Below are 19,214 nucleotides of genomic sequence, written 5' to 3'. Positions count from 1 at the left end.
TGCCTTTCACGCGTTGAGGGGAAACATTTTTTTTATCACTCAATGATCGTGTAGAATCCGGTTAACAAGAGATGGGGCGAGACCCTGATGACGCTGAATCTGCACTTTTTCAGTGGCTCCGGATCCTCCGCCTATCTATCGTGTAGCTGCCGCTGTTTCGGAGCTTCTGCAAGCTCCTCCGCTTCTGCGACAACGTTATTTTCATCGGGCGTATTATCTCGTCTGCGCACGAAACAAAACTTTCATTTTCGCTCTTCTCGCACTCAAATTGACTATTTTTTTTTCTCTATTTTCAGAATATTTGTTCAAACATTTACAAAGATTAATATGACGTTTGGAGAAAATCTGTTAAAATCAGGAAAAATCTGTTGAAAAACCGAGATAATTACTGTGCCCGTCTGGCCAGAAAGATCGATATTCACGGAGCTGATATTTCCACGTGGTCGTAACCGGAACCAAGGAAGATCAAGAAATTCGGCCATGCACGAGGGTCCCAGCGGTCGGCAGAGTACTACCACGAAATACCCAGCAGGACATTAGGCTCTTGCTGTGGGCTTTATCACGTGGCCGTATATGTGGGTAGGGAAATACACGATAGTCCAAGCACAATCAACCATCAGCACGAAGCACTTGGATTTAGTTGGTGCGGCCAGAAGCAAACAACCCCCTCGTGTGCCGATGTAATTGGATCCGGCCTGTTTACACGCTTGGATTATGTATTACCAAAGGCCAAGTGCTATCGCCTTTTTTCGAGAAAAAAAAAACAAACGGACAAACCGAAACATTCTCGAGGCGTTGATTTCTCACTCCGCGAGTATTTCCCAGCAGGTTGTTCCGAGCTGGGACACGATCGAGTCGGAACGATATCACAAATTTAAATTTCTCGGTTCTTCTGTTTAATGAATTTTGATCCAAGAGCGGAGCTTCGACGTGCTTTTGGCCCGGAGAGCATTTTTTTTTGGAGAATCCAAGTGAATGGTGAGAACGCAAATGAAATTTCGAAGTTCTCTACGATAAAGTAAGGATGGACGATGATTCCAATGGAAACAGCTGGTTTTGTGAGCAGCCTGAATATGCTCGCGATCGCAGATAGCAAAAAGTTTTTATGAAAATATTCAGGTCAGTGTGGAACGAACATGAGCGCAGAGGAAACGTACGGAAAAGGTTAATTCGTTTCGTTCGTGCTGGAGAAGTGCGTGAGAAAAATGATATAGAAGTTATCGGATTTTGCCTGAGACAGGAAACTTTTTTCAATCGATGACATTGTTTCGCAGCGTTCCAGCGCTGTTGATTGGAGGGAAAGTAAAGTATGAAGATGGAGGTTGCAAATTTTCATCGTTTCAACGTCGTTGGTCTTCTGAACGATCGCTACAATTGTAAATGTGAAAATTTCTCTTTGGTGTTTTATATTTTCAGTCGGTTTAGTGCCTTTTCGATTGGATGGGATGGAAATTGCGGTGTGAGCCGACAGTCAATCGCTCCGGATCTGGCGAAATCCTTGTTCAAACACTTCTTCGGCTCCGGCAAATGAAATTTACTCGATCACTTACAAAGTTTTGACACACCGGGATTTCGGCTCTTCGGATTAATGCCAAACACAATAAATCACGAATCCGTTTTTGTCATCGTTTCTTTCGATCACAATATTTCTTCATTCACGAGAAAAAAAAAAAAAAAAAAAACAAAACAAAATATTATTCCGCTCCTCGACTGGCCGGGGCGAGCAGCGTACGAGCGAGCAAAAAGTTTCTTTCGAACGATCGTCAACACAGAAATATGTCATGCAACAAAAGCCTTTTCTTCGTACTTTCTACAATTAAACTTGCCATCGTATCTCGTCGCCACGAATCGATCGACTGTGTGCAATCTATTCGTGGTCGCTGCTACAGCGAATCGTGTACGGAAGATATTCGTGAACGGAGAGAATCTGATTCCGATAAAGCTGGACTCTTCGCGATGCGAAGCTGGCGCGATACGAATTCATAACAGAGCCGCGTGTACAGGTGTGATTTTACGAACGTATTTGGGGCGTTCACGTCGCGATAAGACGAGCGGTCTGTCGTAAAGGAGCGAGCGAGAGGAGGGAAGAGCAAAAGAGACGGAGAGAGCTCGCGCACGGTTGTAGTCGCAGCAGCAAAGTGCAATTGCGACGCGATGCACCGCTCGGACAAGCTCGATAAAGCGTTCCAAGTGGAACAACCCCGGGTTGGGTCAGACAGCAGCGATAAACGTTGTAAACGACTACCGAGGGAACTTGCCGCACGGATTATTCCTCGGAACTAATACTCTGATCAACTGGCCCGATTGCTCAGTCGTTAAAACACTTTTTATCATTTACTTTCCAACATTATCCAACAAATATTCTCTAAATAAACTCTAATTATTCAGCAGTAACGTTAATGCCGGGCGTTTCACACAAACTGCATCACAATTGCATTTTTCGAAGCGATAAACACGAGAAAAGTCAGTTCACTCAACAACCCTCTCCCTCGAAGGAGACAAACGAAATAAGTCAAAGAACTCTCAAGTTGGCACGACGATTTTTCTCTCACTACTGATTCATTGTTTCAACATCCTCACCCACCGGAATATGAGGATCGTCCACAGTCGAGACTGAGCCACGTGGTTAATCTCGTCGATCAATGACGCGCGGTCCGCGTTGCCCCGCGAGTCCTAAAAACCTCGATTTCGCTTGATTCAATCACTGATTCAACGATCGATGCTAAAACCGTAACGGACGGGGGCTCTTCGTGTGTGCGATTTGTTGTTCCGTGAAAATAGGAAAACGAATTCCGATCGATCGATCGATCGTCTTCGGATGACTGGAAGGCCGATTTCGAGGATCGCTAGAAACTACAAATCCGTCGACTCGCGCGAACGATTTTTTAGAGAAAAATGTTCATTCGTTCGCACGATCTCCCGCCCGAAGTTTCACGTAACGGCACATTCACCGAACTTTTATTCTCTCGTGGCCGAGTCTACTACTGAGAAACCTCAATCGAACGCCCCGGGAAAAATGCTCCAACTCCCGGAACTTTGCCGAAGCCGTATGACACGACGCGATCGCGGAGGATACGTGAGAACGAGAGAGGAAAAGGAAGAGAGAAGCGATCGACGAGCGGAGAGCGATGCTGCGCGTTTGAAGGGCCGCGCGCGACTGCCGGCTCGCCGATAACAGCACCCCGGATTTCGTGTCGAGCGCTTGCGCGCTCGCACGTACTCGCTCGCGCGAGTACGTGTTATGTAGAAATACAGACACGTGCAAGGGGACCGCGGCTGAGCAAAGGCAAGCAAAAAGGTGCACGAGGAAAGGTGATTTTGGATAACCGGAGACAAAAGTACCAGAAAATTCCTGCGATTTTTCCAGCCTCGCTGCGATCGAACTTCAGATTTCTTCCACAAACTCGAATTGACACACCGAACCAATTACCCAGAGTTTCAACGAGCGAACCCGAAATATCGAGGTATTTCCGCGTCTCCGCGTGTCTTTGGAACGAAATCTCTGCAAGCTCCAACACCTCCGCGCGTTCGAATTGCGGCACGAAATACAGCGCATATCGTGGCTACGTGATATGTCAGATTACCTGAAGATGAGAGTGCAGCGTAGCGTGCAAATGCGACTCGGCACCGAACTAAAGAGCCTGGGGAACCGATAATGGCGAAAATAAAACGAGGAAATAAAGAAAATGCGTTGCACTCAAAACGTGGAAGGCTGCTCGATATCGACCACAACACGCTTCTCGAGTTCCGTGTATTTTCATTCATGTGCGGACTGCATAATGGATATTTCCGGGACGGAATGTTGCCGGATGTTCTCACCAAAAACGAGCAGAGAGTCAAAACTTTGCGAAGTCAAATTTATTCCATTTGGAAAGCTCACCGAAACAAAGAGCCTTGGACACAACGGTTTTTCCAGTTTATCCAAAAAAATATCTTCTTTCGGCAATAAGTTTGTCAACTTTCGCAAAAATGACCTTCCTTTATGGTAAGCACCGTAAAAATGTGTTCGTGTGCCTGGTAAAAAAAATTGACATCGAGGAAAAGGAACCGAACAAAGTGTCGCGTCGCTTCCGCTCGGAATTTTTCTGTGCCCGAATAACCAAAATCCTCATAAGTAATCACTCCTTCCGCTCGTTCCGATTCACGCATCGCCGCGGATTTGCTTGACGGAGATTAAATTATTGGAGCTCGCGCGTCAGAGCCGAATATGTTGCGAGATGTTTGACTCCGTAAGACAGCTGCTCAAGAAAAGAAAGGCCCGGAATGCTTAACTCGGTGCAGCCTGGATCGTGCAGGTCGTCAATTCCGCAGGATAAAATCGCGGGTAACGTTGGACGAGCAGAATATCGAAATCTGTGGGAAAACGCATGTTCGGAGAAGCGTGCAAGTACAAAAGAGAGTGTCGGAGAATTTGCGTGGCTTATATATTCGCTGACGGGCGCTATCAGGCCCCCGCGCTTGGGGGTGTGAGTTCGGAGCGAGTGTAAATTGACATCGAGAGCGGAGCTTTCCTTCATGCACATTTCCTGGTGCCCGTAGAGCAGCCCAAAGCCACGCGGGGCTCCGAGTATTCACCGCAAAATTGACAAAACTCGATAGCCGACGCTCGATATTGCACTTTCGGCGTATCCGAATTATTCGCGACACCCGCAGAAAGGGCGCAATCAGTGTTCCGCCGGGGGATTCCAAGGTAACTCGGAGGTTCAAGCGGGCGGGCCACAGGAAATTTGCAAGTGATGGGAGAATCACGAAATCTATTCGGACTGACGGTAAAACGTGCACAAATGTTTCGATTTATTTCGGTCTCCATCGAAAAATTCGTGTAGAACCGTTCAGTGGAGTTGACACACGACGAATGAAGTGTGACACTCGCCTGACGAAAGTTTTGAGCTTCCGCACATTCGATGGAATTTCCGTATATTTGAGATGGTTGAATAAAATGCAAGATAAAAACCGCATATCACTGAAGCGTATTCGATTAAACCAGATTCGTAAATTTCAATTGAATTCTCGATAAATCAGAGCTTTTCCGGCTGGTGTCGGCTCGAAGTTTGAACCTGACGAGGCCACGAGAGGCTACTCGTTTCTGGCGTTCGACTCTTTTTTCTTCCATATACGCAGCGACCAAACTCTATTTCTGGCTAATGAAAATACTTCGAGCTCCAAGTATTTCAGCATCGCGGAGACTAAATTGCAGGTCGATCACGCTGAGCATAATCACACCGAAGGAGCGAGAGTCGAGAAAGGTGAGGCTCGCGCGGAGCGATATAAAAGATTGAAGAAATTTCAATCTTCGGTTCGAATAAAAAAGAAGATAAAAACAAAAGATATGCGCGTTAATATTGTGCGTTGGCGAATTTTCTCGATAGAGTAACTTTCGGTCGGGCTGATGGGAGGATTACCTGAACTTTGAATCCTCAGGGCCACGTTAATCCGTCGGGTTAGTCGGGTTAGGATATTACGGCGTGGCCGGTGAACAAACGACCAAGCTGACGCGCTTTTGCTTATCTCCGTGAATCTATGTCTATAGCTAAGCATGAAAATATTACTAATGGGAGGGGGGATAGCTAATGGGAGTGTGGAAGAAAACGGAAGCTGCGGTTGAACCGCACGTAGCGGCGGTTATATCCGCAGGCGGCGGCTGCATCGCGGTGTCGAGTATTAATCTCGCGTGGCTCTTAATCTTCGGAGAGGGAAAAGCAGAATCTCGGCAAAATACGGGAGAATTCAGCCTACCGGAGTCGCTCTTTCACGAGAGTGTTAATTAAATGAAACTTAATTAAGACGAAAGAGTTGGACTTTTGGGCGAGTACCTGGGCTGTGGCGGCGCTACGACAAAATTCGATTCCGATGGCTCGCCGCACGAACGAGTCACGCGGGGATGGCCTTCGCAGAAATAACGCGTCAAATTTGCGTTCGTTCGTGCGCGTGCGTCCATTTTCCCTCGAGATTTTCCTCAATCGGGGTGGAACTTGAATTTTTATTTCTTTTTTCACAACTCTCGATTGCTTCCTCGCCCTCGTTTATGTTTGCTTCGAACTCGGGATTTTCTTTACCCGCTCATTCCGCACTGTCGTAGGCATTCGCAGATTTTTTAATTCCCGTCCTCGCGCATGCAAGCTTCCGGGCATGTGCCAATTCCAACGAGAGCATCGCCTCGGTCGTTCCGCTCGCGGAAACGATTTTTCTTCAATTTATTGCGAAAGGGCAGGCGGACGCGGGTGTAGCCCTTTTTGTAATTTGTACTCCCGTTAACTCTTCTTCGTTCCCCCGCCCCCGCCCCGTGCGCTCCGAGAGTCTTCTGCAGCGTTTCTTTTATTTCAAAGTCTTTTCAACCCCGTGATATATCTCGATTCCCGTTTTATGCGATCATCTTTTACGTCTTCGGCGTCTCAACGGCTCTCGGAAAGTTCTCGAGTTCTCAAGAGACATTGTCCCAAGCCCGGTTTTATGCCGTGCACACATACGATCTCGCAGAGGCGTCGGCGCAAACAGCGGCGTTGTATGAATATATATGCGCGAAGAGTAAGCACGCGGAGTGTACGTCGAACCCGATACTTGTCCGGCAATGTCCGAGGATAAAATCATGAGGACAAATTCACGTCTGTTTTTACGCCCACGCTACAGAAACTCCGAAACTTTATGTGCAGCACTTTGGATTTTCGCGACGGTATCGATACCCCGAGCGATCCGGGTCGAGTGCTTTTATCGTCGGTCTCAAATCAAATTCAGAGCTTCGCGATAACGAAGAATTTTTCCAGCTATATTTATATTCATTGTATTCGTCAAACCGAGCTGGACGAGACCGCGGTTCGACTCGAGGTCGGAATCGAATCGTCGGGAATCACTCGGAAAGCAGCCTCAGAAGTTTATGCGAATTGGAAGCATTCGTGAAAATTCCTTTTGTACGAAGAATTTTTGTTTTTATGAACATTTTTTACCAAACTGTTGAGATTTTCAAATATTCATAATTATTTCCAGCTCCCATAGCTGCAACGGCAAGGATTCCGTAACTTTTTACTTTTATCGTCGCTACTATGGCTTCCTTAAATTTTTCTCCACCTGCGAGACAGTTTGCATCAGGAATTTCGAATCACTCAGTATGCATGAATTATTGAATAAAAATGTGGTGACGATGGAACCTCCATAAGCTCCCGTATGAATTTAACGATTTCTGAACTTTTAATTCTCCATTAAACGTTCGATAACCTGACCTGAAATTTCGCCAATTCTCGCGCACTTTAACTTTACTGTTATGGGAAATCAGTTATTTGCAGAATATTCGGGTTCGTGAGAGGAATACCTCAAGCACGAATCACTTGTTCCATTCAATAATAAGCGTTCAGCTTCGCATGATGCAGGATGTGGAATCGAAGTAGAGTTCGCAGGACGAAGACCAGCACAAAATCTATAAAGCATGGAAAACGAATTTGATCGACGGACGAGAAGAAACATAGAAAAAGTCACTACAAGTCGATGCACGGGGACGTTCAGCCTCGCGAAATGACACGTGTTTGGTCCTAAAAATAGTTTCTTTGAAGTTGCACCCCTTCGTGAAGGAACCGAGAAAAAAGGGGGGGGGGGGGAGAGATGGTGCAGGTAACACACAGAACAGGTGCGAAGCCACCGTGTGCGTCACTCGAACAACTTTTCCCCCACGTTCGTACACACACGGTCCTCCCCGAGTGCAATTACTCGTAATTGGGTTAGGTATCTCGAGTCCCTTGGGAGGATGATAAGAAAGGAGGACTTTGGACGCCCGAGCTGCTTCGAAACGAGCATAATCTCCGCAGCATCAATTTTGGTGGTTTCGAAGTCGATGATTATTCAAAAAATACTGGAAAATTGTTTTTTTTTTATTTCCTCCACTCACTGCTTTCCGGAGAAATCAATTCCGTTGGAATTTCATAAAACGAGCTCGCGAGAGCGGCTTGAAAAATACTAATTTTGTCGACAATGGGCGAGGGAAAATTTTTTGCGAACTTTTATTCCCGGATTATCGCGATCGACTGATCCCGTGAATCTTTTGACGTTGCTTCGAAGACACTCCGTATATTTCGCGCACAGGACGATGAATCGGATTCCCCTTTTTACTTGGAAACGGGACGTCGTCATCGTCATCTTGGTCGGGACGTTTCCGACTGACGCGGGTAATCCCGTGAGGTGGAAAAGCTCAACGACTCACATCGCACTTGCGTATTACTATGTCGACGTGTATTCTATTATGCAATGCGTTATATGGACCCTCGTAGACGGCGGAGGAGGGATCAGTCGAGGGTTCGTTGGATTGCAAAGAGATTGTACGAGGGCGAGAGAGACTGAACGCGATGTGAAAGCACTCGGGCACATTACATCGGTACGTGCGACGGTAAATATCTTGAAAATATACTCGATAAACTTTTTTTACCTCACAATCCAACGCTGATTCCGATACAAGATGAAATACATATTTCGTACAAATGTGCTCACGCGGGAAACAAAGTATTCTCGTATTTCGAAAAACTTTGGGTTTTCAGTCTCTCTTGTCGCCGCAGATCGAAATATGTGAGAAAAATCATGAAAATTCAGAGATTTTGCACATTTGGAGCAAAAAGTTATCGAAGGATATGGTTCAAAACGAGCTTGGATCGAATCCTACCGAATTTTCGAACAAAAATGCTTGTTATGGGATACTGAAAACGACGGAGGCGCATAAAAATTCTTTTCCACGCGTGGATATCGATCCTTAACATCCGATTACGAATAATTTATTGAATAGAGACGAACGGTTGAGCGCGACAACTTTTGGAATGAAATAATCTTAGCATCGATACACACGTTGGCGCAGAGCGATCGATCGCGAACGTTCCTTGGTTGAGAAGATCCGCTATCGCGATGGGGATAAGGATTGACAAAAACTGGAAACGCAAATAAATGAAAGGAGAAAGGTGCATCCCTGTACGAGTGCATCTCTACAGAGTCCTGTATATACGTCGCTATGTAATGTGTGCAACGCTCTGAGGAGGGAAACTTCCGCCCGAATGATGAAAATCTCAGCTGGGGCGTGATGAGAAGCCGGGCTTAGCGCGCATGAACGAGCATCAGTATCAGTTGGGTACGTATATCGAAGACTATAGCGCTTGATGCTGCTGTTGCCAGTGGCTCGATGTGCATGCTACACGTCGATCATATTAAAACCGCCTTACACTCGGTCTCGCAATTAAATTCCCTGGCCAAGGATAAACTCAAAGCGCAGGTTACATCGAAATTACGGACTCGTACATCAGGCGGCAAAAATAATGAAAGCAATCTCGAGCACTCGCACGGAGAAAAAGAATTCGTTTTGTATCGTGGAGGAATATATTATTTTTCAATAATTTTCAAAGCATTTAGCCACCGATTACAAAGAGGATAGTTTTTTTTTGAATTTTCCTATTTTTCGGCCTTTGGATTCTAAACAGCTTTATGCGGATAGCAAAAAGTCGTGCACGCGTGAGAACTATATTTCGTTTTGGTCTCGAATGATGACGCTGAAGTTTGCAACGGTAGAGTCCAACGAAATTATCTAAAAAAATTCTCCAATAATTTCAGTAATTCTCCAATTTCGTTCTATGTCGAATTTGCAATTCATCGTTTTTCAGCTTGCACCGATACTTCGTGAAATAAAAAATTGGTGAAAGGCAAATGTTTTTTTCGTTCATTTCGTTGGACTCCGCAAACTTCAGCGTCGTCTCGAATGTTATTCATCGCGTCAGACTAGCACTTACTGATGAGTGGAAATTTATTGTAAATCACAAATTTTCACTGTCAGCACAGTAAATTCTATTATTCAGATTTTTATTCATATTCATATTATTATTATTATTATATTCATATTTTACAATATGAACATTTGAAGTGACTGAAAAGATTTTTGACTATGCTTAAGAGAAAAAGACTCTTGAGTCTTTTGAATAAAAGGCATGGGTATTGGTCTTTTTATTATGGTGGAAAGAACAATTGTTATTACTGCTCTTGGAATTAAGTTAATAATGCTCTTCGGCCTCGTTTTCTCCGTGTCCTCGCGACGAAATAATGCACAGGCAGCTGGTTCCTCCTTTTTATGAAAATATATTGGTGTTCGTTTGGTTTACACTTTTGAAAATGGGGATGAGAAGTCGGGGATGATACGAGGCTGGGATATCGATTCATCGGAGTACGAGCCACTGAAAAATGTCTGTCATCTTGAATTAGTTTGGGGAAAAGATTGGAAAGAGTAACTTCTCGGCTGGAAGGAACTTGAATCGATTAGAACACGATCCGCAAGAGAGCGGTTTCAAATAATGTGTTTATAACTCAATTTTGCACAGTGCGAGAAAAAAAAAACGAGTGTGTCGCACGTACATCAAAGGAACTTAGCTTCAAAGCAAATGTAATTTCAGTAACGCCTGTTTAACGACTGTTCAACAAGGTGACTAGCCAAGGAAAACACGCCACGAAGCGTCCAGGACGCGTCGTCTCCGGGTCCGTTCCAATTGCTTAACTGATCCAAGACAGCGAGAAGGGGAGACGCAAAGAAAATAGCGAGAAGAGAGATCGTACGGAAGCCGAGGAGTGTAATTGAGATACGGAGCTGCAGACCGTCGGAATGGACCGAAAATCTTTCAGCTTCCATAGATTCCTCGATTTCGTGAATCCCCGACAGATTTTTCGCCGCAACGGTATCTGCAGACTCGAAAAAAAAAATGTCTTCGGTTACTTGAACCGTGTTAACTCCGAGAAAGATTGAGAGAGAGAGGAATCTGCGAGCGGTATTAGCAGGCCGGTCCAGCTCGTTTTTCGTCGGGGACTAAATAACGAAGCGGAATCTGCTTTGGCAGGCTTTCTAGCTCAGCTGCCACATTAGCCAACGTTAATCCGGAGACTTCTCCAACGTGAAATTATGCCTGACAGTTGTGACAGGAATTTCGCGTCTCGTGCTCTCCCTGTGTTCCTATTATAATTACGTAGTTTATACAGTTTATAGATATGCGAGAAATACACGTTGGGAATATAAGAGAAAGAGAAAAGGCTTTTGAATCAAATATGGAGGAGAATAGGCGAGCGTCAAAACGCGGAGGGAGAAACTCGCTTTTGTGTACTAAACGTGTACAGTTAAATTTACGGATGTTGGAAAATACGTGTTCTATGTGCGCGTCGTTTCGGTCTCCAACTCCTAAATTCCTCGGATCAAAGGATTTGTATTTTACCTTCTACACGCATTCCCCGCGGTATTCGGCCTTTTCAACGTATCCTACGAGTACAAATACGTGAGCAATTTCATGGAAAATCGCGTTCCCACGGAACGGACTGTACATCTCCGTATAACATGCACATCCGTCAGCTCTTTTTTGTTTTCTTTTTTGTTGAAATGCATAAAAGGATGACTACGATGATTTCCCTGGGGCCCCCGCATGCGCGGGAGCCCCCAGTCTCCGGCCTTCCTCCCAACTTTTAACGTTGATATGTTCGGTTCCCCATCGTCAGCTTTTTTCTTTTTGTTTTCATACGAAACTTTCGCCGGAGGAAACAAACATAAACTCGTTTATCAGCGAATTATCCTCTCACGTCAGGCATTAACGGCTGATGAATTCGTCAACGCGGAAACAGGTTCCGGTATAATTAATCGGATTACTCGAAAAACCTGCTGACAAAAGACTCGAGATTTTCATTGCTGGCGCCACTCGGTTCAATCCTCATCTCCCAATCACTATTTTTTCCAAAAGTTTACGAATTTTCTTCCAATCAGTACAGAATTGTTAAGGTAGTTCATGCACGAAACGATTCTCTCAAGAAAGTCTTGAAATTTACACAGAGTTTGAATGGGTAGTCGACTGACACACGCGTCCAATTTAAAGGGTTCGTCCTATCGTTTATTGAGATAAACGCGTTTAAATATGAGGAAAAATACACAGGATTCTAGAGACTGTGCGTAAAAAATCGTTTATCTTTCCACATAACGAAATGAACGCTGCTTACGAAGTTTGGGAAAAAGTACACAATAACAATGAAGTATATAACGAAGGTCTGGGAAAAAATTCGAGTCTTACTAGTAATACAAATATACGAGGTTAAAAATCGGTAACGAGCACTCGTATATAACCTCAAATTTGCTTATTTCGGCATTTCGTTTTTTCTTTACTTGGCTCGTTCAATAAACGGCTTGTAATTTCATTCGCCAAAAGATAAGTTGAAAAAATGTATCCGCAATTTCGAATTAACAGCTCTGACATTAATTTAAAGCGATGATATTTTTAATGAGGAAGTAAAAATCGATCCAATTTAGCCACCCATGAAATACGATCCTTCGGGCATGATCTACCTTAAAGGACAAAATAGATTCTGTTCGATTCTAAACGACACAGCGCGGCGATCGTCACGCGCGTCGTCTAAATTCACGATATAAACACGCAACATTTTATGGACTCCCCATTACTGGGTAAAACTGCATTTATACATTATTACGACGACATTATGTTTGGTGTTATACAGACAGAGTCTATTCATTGGAAGTTGAATCGATTCGAGTTGCAGGAGGCATACGGAATACAAAGTTTTCTCCCGAGTCTCGAGAGTTATCGAGAGCGTATAAAGTGCACTTTGGGTGTAGTACACGGAGCGTTCTGTACAGTTCGCTTTGCTGCACTGATATGCTGCCGCTCCGCATGTTTTGTTCTATATGCGGCCGTTGGATGCATCGGTTTCCGTTGCATCGATCGAGTGTCAGCGTATATTCATGTGCGTCATTCATATATGAATACACATAAATATGTAAATACACACAGAAAAGGTGAGAGGAGAGAAAAAGTGTGAGTTTGCGCGTTTGTGTGTGCTCGTATAGAGTCGCGGGGTGCTCGCGCTCTTTACGACAAAAAGGGACCCCGACACGCTCCTCGTAACTCAATTTGCGCGAATAAATCCGCTGCCTATAAAGGGAGCAACGGTGTAAGGCACATGAGGCAAAGTCCGACGTAATATGGAGACGGAAGGAGGAGCCTCGTCGGAATAAATCGGAGCGGGAGCCCACCGATGTTCCGGCCGAATGTTATATAGGAGCTGAATCTTTACGGTCATTTTAGTTCCGCAGTTATGAAGAAAACTTCTCGAGACTTGCTTGATTCTTTGGAGACTCGATGAAAAATGTAAATCCGCTCGTCAGATTGTTTTTCGAATCCTGCTCGTGCTTGGACAAGTGTATGAGGAACGAGGAAGAAAAAAATCGACTTTCCAGTTGGAAGAGTATCGTGAGATATTCAAGAGAAATTTCAAGCGACGCTATTTTCGATAAACTCGACGTAAACCGTCCGGGATCATTGAGACGAAGATTGAGAAATCGGTAAATTAAACTTGAAGCAGAAAGCCCTCGTCAATTATCGGAGGGATTTGAGGTCCGAGCGTCTAATTGGCAGAAAACCGCGGAACTAACCAGCAGCGGGACCGAAATCCAAAGCGAAACCCATCAATATCGTTGAGTTCTTGGCCAAGGGAATTTGCATCGTCTGAGCTCGAGGGATTGTCTCTCTTTGTGGTTCGAATCCTAATCTCGGGGCTTAACAAAGTGTATCCTCGCGGCGTAGTTAAGGAAGCATCGGGAAGAGCGCGCAGTCGAGCGAGCAATTTGCCTCGATTATCCGTCATCGGGGGGTGTGGTAATGCAGGGGGGGCACCGATGTAGTATACACAGACATTCTTCAAATTCCACCGAGGAGCAGGCTTAAGGAGAAAGGGGGGGGGGGGGGGGGGGGGGGAGTTTGAGCGCACTGGTGGAAAATCAAGATGGATCAATCGGCAGGCTGCTTATTTTTATTTTCTTTCGACCGCTAGCTCCGTACACGAAGAGCTCGCCGAAGTCATCCCTCGAGTATCGTGTAACGAAACTGTCGAAAAAGAAGGGCGATAGAAAGGGCCAGGAAAAGAGGACCCGAGAGATTTCCCGTTGGCGTTTCGAGGGCTTTCTACCGGTGGTTTAACGCACGGGAAGAATTCTCGAAGCGCAAGCCTGCCAACCACGAGCCACCGGTCGTGGTCCGTTCGGGAATGTTGTGCTTCACTTTGCACAAACTTTCTCGCCCTTTCGCTTCTGCATACCGTCGTTTCTCCGTCCCTCCGAGTCTCTCTGTTCGAGCCCTCGTTTCAGATTCGAGTCATGCCGGTGCCGAGGCTTCATTAATTAATAAACAGCCCCGCGTCGACGTTCTCGGCTAAGCCGAAAGCCCGCACCGGCTCCTGGATGAAGGAGCATCGGGAAAGTTGGTACACACAGCGGTTTCTATAACTCTGACTTTCTCTCCCGTTCCCTTCGCCTCGTTCTCTTTGGCAGTCCCTTTGCCCCCGCGCGCCCCGTTTCTCCTCGTCAGCGGAGCTGTGTATTTCTCCTCTGCGTTTCCCGCAGCCCGTTCCCTTGCGATTCGACAAGTTCGAGGTTCGAGGCAAGGGCTCTCGCAACTGCCACTTCGTAGGGCGCCGCTCGCGCGGAACGCGGCATTCGCGAATGATAATAATCGTCAATAGCGGCAACCGTCGAGAAACGCAGACTGAATTCGAAGCAGTCCGCGCTGGACTGGCATAGCTGTATTCGTATAATACTCGAGTCTGCGTTGATTGAAATGCGGTAAGAGCTTTAGAAAATCGGGAATTCGAGCTGACGATGCCCCCGACTCGCTTCGACTCCTCGATACGCGCTTGCCTCCGCAAATCCAATGAATTTTTAACTCCGCCTACGCGTTTTTATGGATGTCATTCCGCGTCGATCGCTCGCCGTTCTTTCGACGCTGTTTAACAATAATTACACACTCTTTCGCTCGCCAGTTTACCGAGTCAACTACGCTGACCTGGAAAAAGCCGGCAATAATCGTAAATTCAACGCCAAGATTTAAGAGCTGATATAAATTTTTCCTGCAATTCAGTATCTTTTCTCCAGGGACAACAAAACAAGGTGAGCGTATCTTGCGCGCAGGGCTCAACGAACCTCCGAGGGGAGAATATTAAAAGTTCGCCTTATCCATAGCGGAGAGATAAACACTCGTAAAAAAAACGTTGTCCGTAGGAGGAACTCAAAGGCTCGTGCGATAACAGAAATGAAGATATGTTGTGATAAAAAAAACAACGGTAACGGGGGAGGGGACAGCGGGATTTTCGAAGGAAAAAGGAGGGGAAAATTGAACGAAGATACATCGCATATGCGCAGGGAAAGAATAAAAATGGATTGAGCTCGTTCCAACCACTTGGATCTCGTTCCCCAGCTGTACAACCAAAGCTCGGGCGAATAATATTCTTCCAGGCTTATTTCGACCCCGCATATATACGAGAGAGTTTCGGAACAGCGAGCCTCGAAAAATTCGTCCATACACGCGCGAGCTTTCCGAACGGAGGTTTTCCTCCTCGTTGGAATCATCGAGCCAAAAGTACAAAAAAATAGTTAAAAACGAAACTAAACACGTGTGTTGCCTGTAATCAGGGAGGAACTCCGCGGTCGAGCGCGGATAGCAGCGCTCTTGTCCACGTGGCGGACAATGGATTTGGCAATTGCGGAGAGATAAAAAAGAAGCGAGGAGCGAGCTCGAAAGGCACTAGGAGAGGTAGAAACTCGAGTTGGAATGGAAACCAAAGTAAAAAACGAGAGAGGCGGGAGGACAAAAACGCGGTTAGAAAAAGGGACGGAAAAGTATAAGGACAGGCAAGGAGGAGGCCGAGCACGAGAAAGACAGAGCGAGGAAGGGGTGAGCTTGAAATCGATAAAGCAAGATGGCGGTGGGACAGAGAGTGCCGCAGAGTACCGCAGCCAAGCAAAACCTGCACACACCGCACAAAATTATCCACATGAACTTCCTATAACCGTGTTACCGCGATATGAACGCTCGTTTTACACTCCAACTCCTGTTCATAACTCTTTTTTCTATATCGGTGCATCCGGAGCTCGTGCTAAAGGATTCTCTTCGAGACGAACGATCCGAGGAGAGAAACTTGGAGAAAAAAAACCTCCAAGCTCCCAATGAAATTGAACGATGAAATATCGATCAGCTGCTCATCGTGGAAACACCCCACGAAATTTCCACTTCGAAAAGTTCTCTACGAAATATTCCAATCCCCAGGGACTTTCGACTCGTTGTTTCGATTAATAAAAATAAACTATTTCAAAAGTTCCATTCTCGCACTCATCCGCGCCACTACAAATATCTCCTGCGGACGAAAATCACTTGGTTATTGAAATCGCAAAGTCGGAACGTGTCCGTGCTACGCGACGAAACACAAAGTTTTACACACAATTCCGAGCGTTACGAATAAGCCCGCTGTCTGATCACACCTCGACTCTTGCTACTGCGGCGTTACTTTTGTTTCAGAACACCTGCCGCCGCGCTCTCTCCTTCTGCCTTTTACAGTTACAGAACTCGACGTCCCTTCCCACCCGAGTGCAGGACTTAACCAGAGAACTCTCCGTCGCTAATGAACTCGAATAACTTTCCTTGACGTTGACTGTACCGAAATAACTCTCGACTCCGCGCTGCTCGCTATTACTGCTCAACCCCTGCGATCCTGCCACAATTGTTTACAGCACGGAGTCGCGCACGCGGTACGAGGAGTTAAACAGAGATCTTATTAAGCCGTTGACGCACTGTATTTCAGCAGGAGAATATTTCAAAAATCGCCTCGCCTCCGAGCTTCCGATTCAATGTCAACTTCATTTGGCACGCATTTCAAAGCCCTTCGCCGCGGACGTTGTTGCAGTCAGCGTGATTACCGGACGAAGCTGAAATTTCGAGAGAGGCGCCGACGAGTAAGAATTTTCATTGGTCTTGCGATACTTTTGAAATCCGATTAAACAACGTCGACGATTGCTGCCTCCTGAAGGATCCTCCGAACCTCGAATCATACTGAAAATTCAACTGGGAACGCGTATATCTCGAAGCTCTTTCCTTTCAGAATTCTTCAAAGCAGGAATAAGAATCCTGGCGACTAAAACAGGCTCTGAAATCGTCGAGTCAGCGCTCGCTTCCTGAGGAAAGTTTCAGCCGAGTACGGATTTTGAGGCAACGATTTTTTGCGTCGTTAATTCACCCACGGAAACTCGGAGTCCGGTTCCTGGTACACGGAGAGAGAAAAAATAGTAAGAATTACTATGCTGCCATGGTATTGGGGTTTTATATCGCCCATTTTGAAGGTTTTTACCAAAAACGTTGTAATTTCCAAGTCAATTCCGAACGAAAATTTTTAAATTGCCTATTTTGCTGTGACAAAGGTTTAAACTGTGCTATTTTTTCCAACATACTTCACCGAGGAAACGTTGTAAAATTTATGTTGACTCGATGATTAACTCCGTCAAGTACAATTATTATATCCTTTTGCTATGCTTAATACTGTTTTCACAATTGAAATTTACAGTTGAACATAGTAAAATTTGAGGAGCTCGAACACAAGCATCGATCATACGCCAAAGTGTTTAGAAATTTACTGTGGTAAATAACAGAATTTCATTCGCAATTGTACGATAACATGCCGATATACATGTGTGCCGATGTATTTATTTTGACATCACACATCAATTTTCATCGAGTCGCTTCACAAAAATAACTATGTATTTTCGTAAGAATTAATAAATATTACGACATAGAACCCTACTCCTACGGCACCATAGTATTTTTTAGTGAAATTTTCTCTCCGTGTAGTAGAAATTCTTTTCTCATAGGAGAAAATATGAATTTCAGTACCGAGTAGAGGAAAGGAAGCTAATTTGGAATACAAAAAAACGTGTACAATGCTATCCCAAATTAGCTGCACTTACTCTATCAAAGGTCGTTGCGAGTGTCCAATATTTTACCTGATTTTTGCTCCTTGGACGAGCGCACACCATTCTTTGATAATTCGTGGAGTAAACGGTATGAAAAAATGTGAAGCGAGAAGTAAACGGACACCCTGTACGAGGAAAAACGACGGGAGGACTGGCCCGAGGGCTCCGTTTCCGAGGAGCGAATCGGTGGAAGCGCAGGAGCGGCCGATTCTCCAGCACTTCCTATTTTCATATCCTCTGGCAGACCACAACGGCTTTCCGAACATTTCGTTACAGGCTTTCCATACAGCTGAGCCACACCGCGGGGTCTTTTACCGTTGGCATCTGTATGCGTTCGCCGCCGTCTTATCGATCAGCGACGACTATTTCGGGCTGTAGAGCTCGAGAGGAATAATGAACGCGGGGATTCTCGATACTCGTAGCAAGTCGCAGTCTCATTTTTTCCTACATTGGGAGCAGTACACAATGGAGCGAGGCTTCGGTAGGACGTTGCTGGCGCTTTTTATAGCGTCGCGCGTCTGTCTTGTCTAGACGCGAAAATGTGTCAATATGTAACGAAGCTACAAAAAAGAGTATTTTACTGTTGAAATTTCGAAGGGACTTTGGCCCGTTTGAATCGTAAGTAAGAACGCTCTTTCTCCGCGCACAAGCTTTTTCATCGTGGGCTAACGCAAAGATATTTACAAGCGTTTTTCAAGCGTCCAGACAGAAACCATGAGGATTTTTTACTGGCCCTAGTCGCATAAGCTGAAAAGTTCTATCGTCAGGCAATTCGTTACTCTCACCGACGCGATCGTGATAACCCTTCCCTGGCTCCCTCTCGCTCTCCCTTCCTCTCTGGTTTTCCTCCCCACGGAATGTATACGCGATACGAGTCAAGGTCAGCTTGCAAGCGACGTTTGCACTCGATACCTACATCCCGTCTGAATCGTTTAGCCGATTTACGAGTTAGAATTCGATCGAGAAACTTTGTGAGGCGGAGCGCGATCAGCGATTCCTTCAATGTTCCCCTCCCCCTCGAAAATACCCGGATCAATAATCCCCTCGAAAGATAGTGATCATTCTGTGAGAATATTTTATCGAGTCGTTGAGATTTAATTCGTATCAAGAGTACTTGAGCTTTGATCTCGTATGGAAGATCCGACGAAGGGAGCAGAACGCGAAATGCGCTTATTCGTAAAGTCCATTTGGTCGCTGCGAGCAGGCGTTGTCAAAAAAGTGCACTAATGAGATGAAATTAAAGGGATAATCAACTCTGGAGCTCCGACTCCTGCTGAATCGAATGAACCTGCTTTCGTAGTTTGCACGTGTCCCTCGAGAACCTGCTCCTTCGTAGATGTTTTGCCCAGTTTCCATCGCCCTGCCGCGCTCCTTAATCGTCTTTTCTATTTTGTTTTAACCTCCACGTACGCTACGTCACAGTGGCTACGTG

At 45.5% G+C, this 19,214-nt stretch overlaps 1 protein-coding gene across 6 annotated transcripts in view; it reads right to left on the bottom strand.

The window, feature by feature from the left end:
• bsk (mitogen-activated protein kinase dJNK) overlaps window positions 1-19,214 on the bottom strand; it is a 107,296-nt gene that overhangs the window by 64,311 nt on the left and 23,771 nt on the right. For 2 of the 6 annotated variants that reach the window (XM_043419900.1, XM_043419902.1), the window contains exon 1: window positions 2,585-3,144. The exons of the other annotated variants lie outside the window; for them this stretch is intronic. The gene's annotated coding sequence lies outside the window, so the exon portion shown is untranslated. Of the gene's footprint in view, window positions 1-2,584; window positions 3,145-19,214 lie in introns of those variants that run through there. 6 annotated transcript variants of the gene reach the window in all.

Source organism: Venturia canescens, chromosome 5, assembly GCF_019457755.1.
Source record: "Venturia canescens isolate UGA chromosome 5, ASM1945775v1, whole genome shotgun sequence".
Classification (NCBI taxonomy): Eukaryota; Metazoa; Arthropoda; class Insecta; order Hymenoptera; family Ichneumonidae; genus Venturia; species Venturia canescens.
Note: the sequence above shows the minus strand (reverse complement) of the source record. Positions and strands in the feature narration are given on the sequence as shown.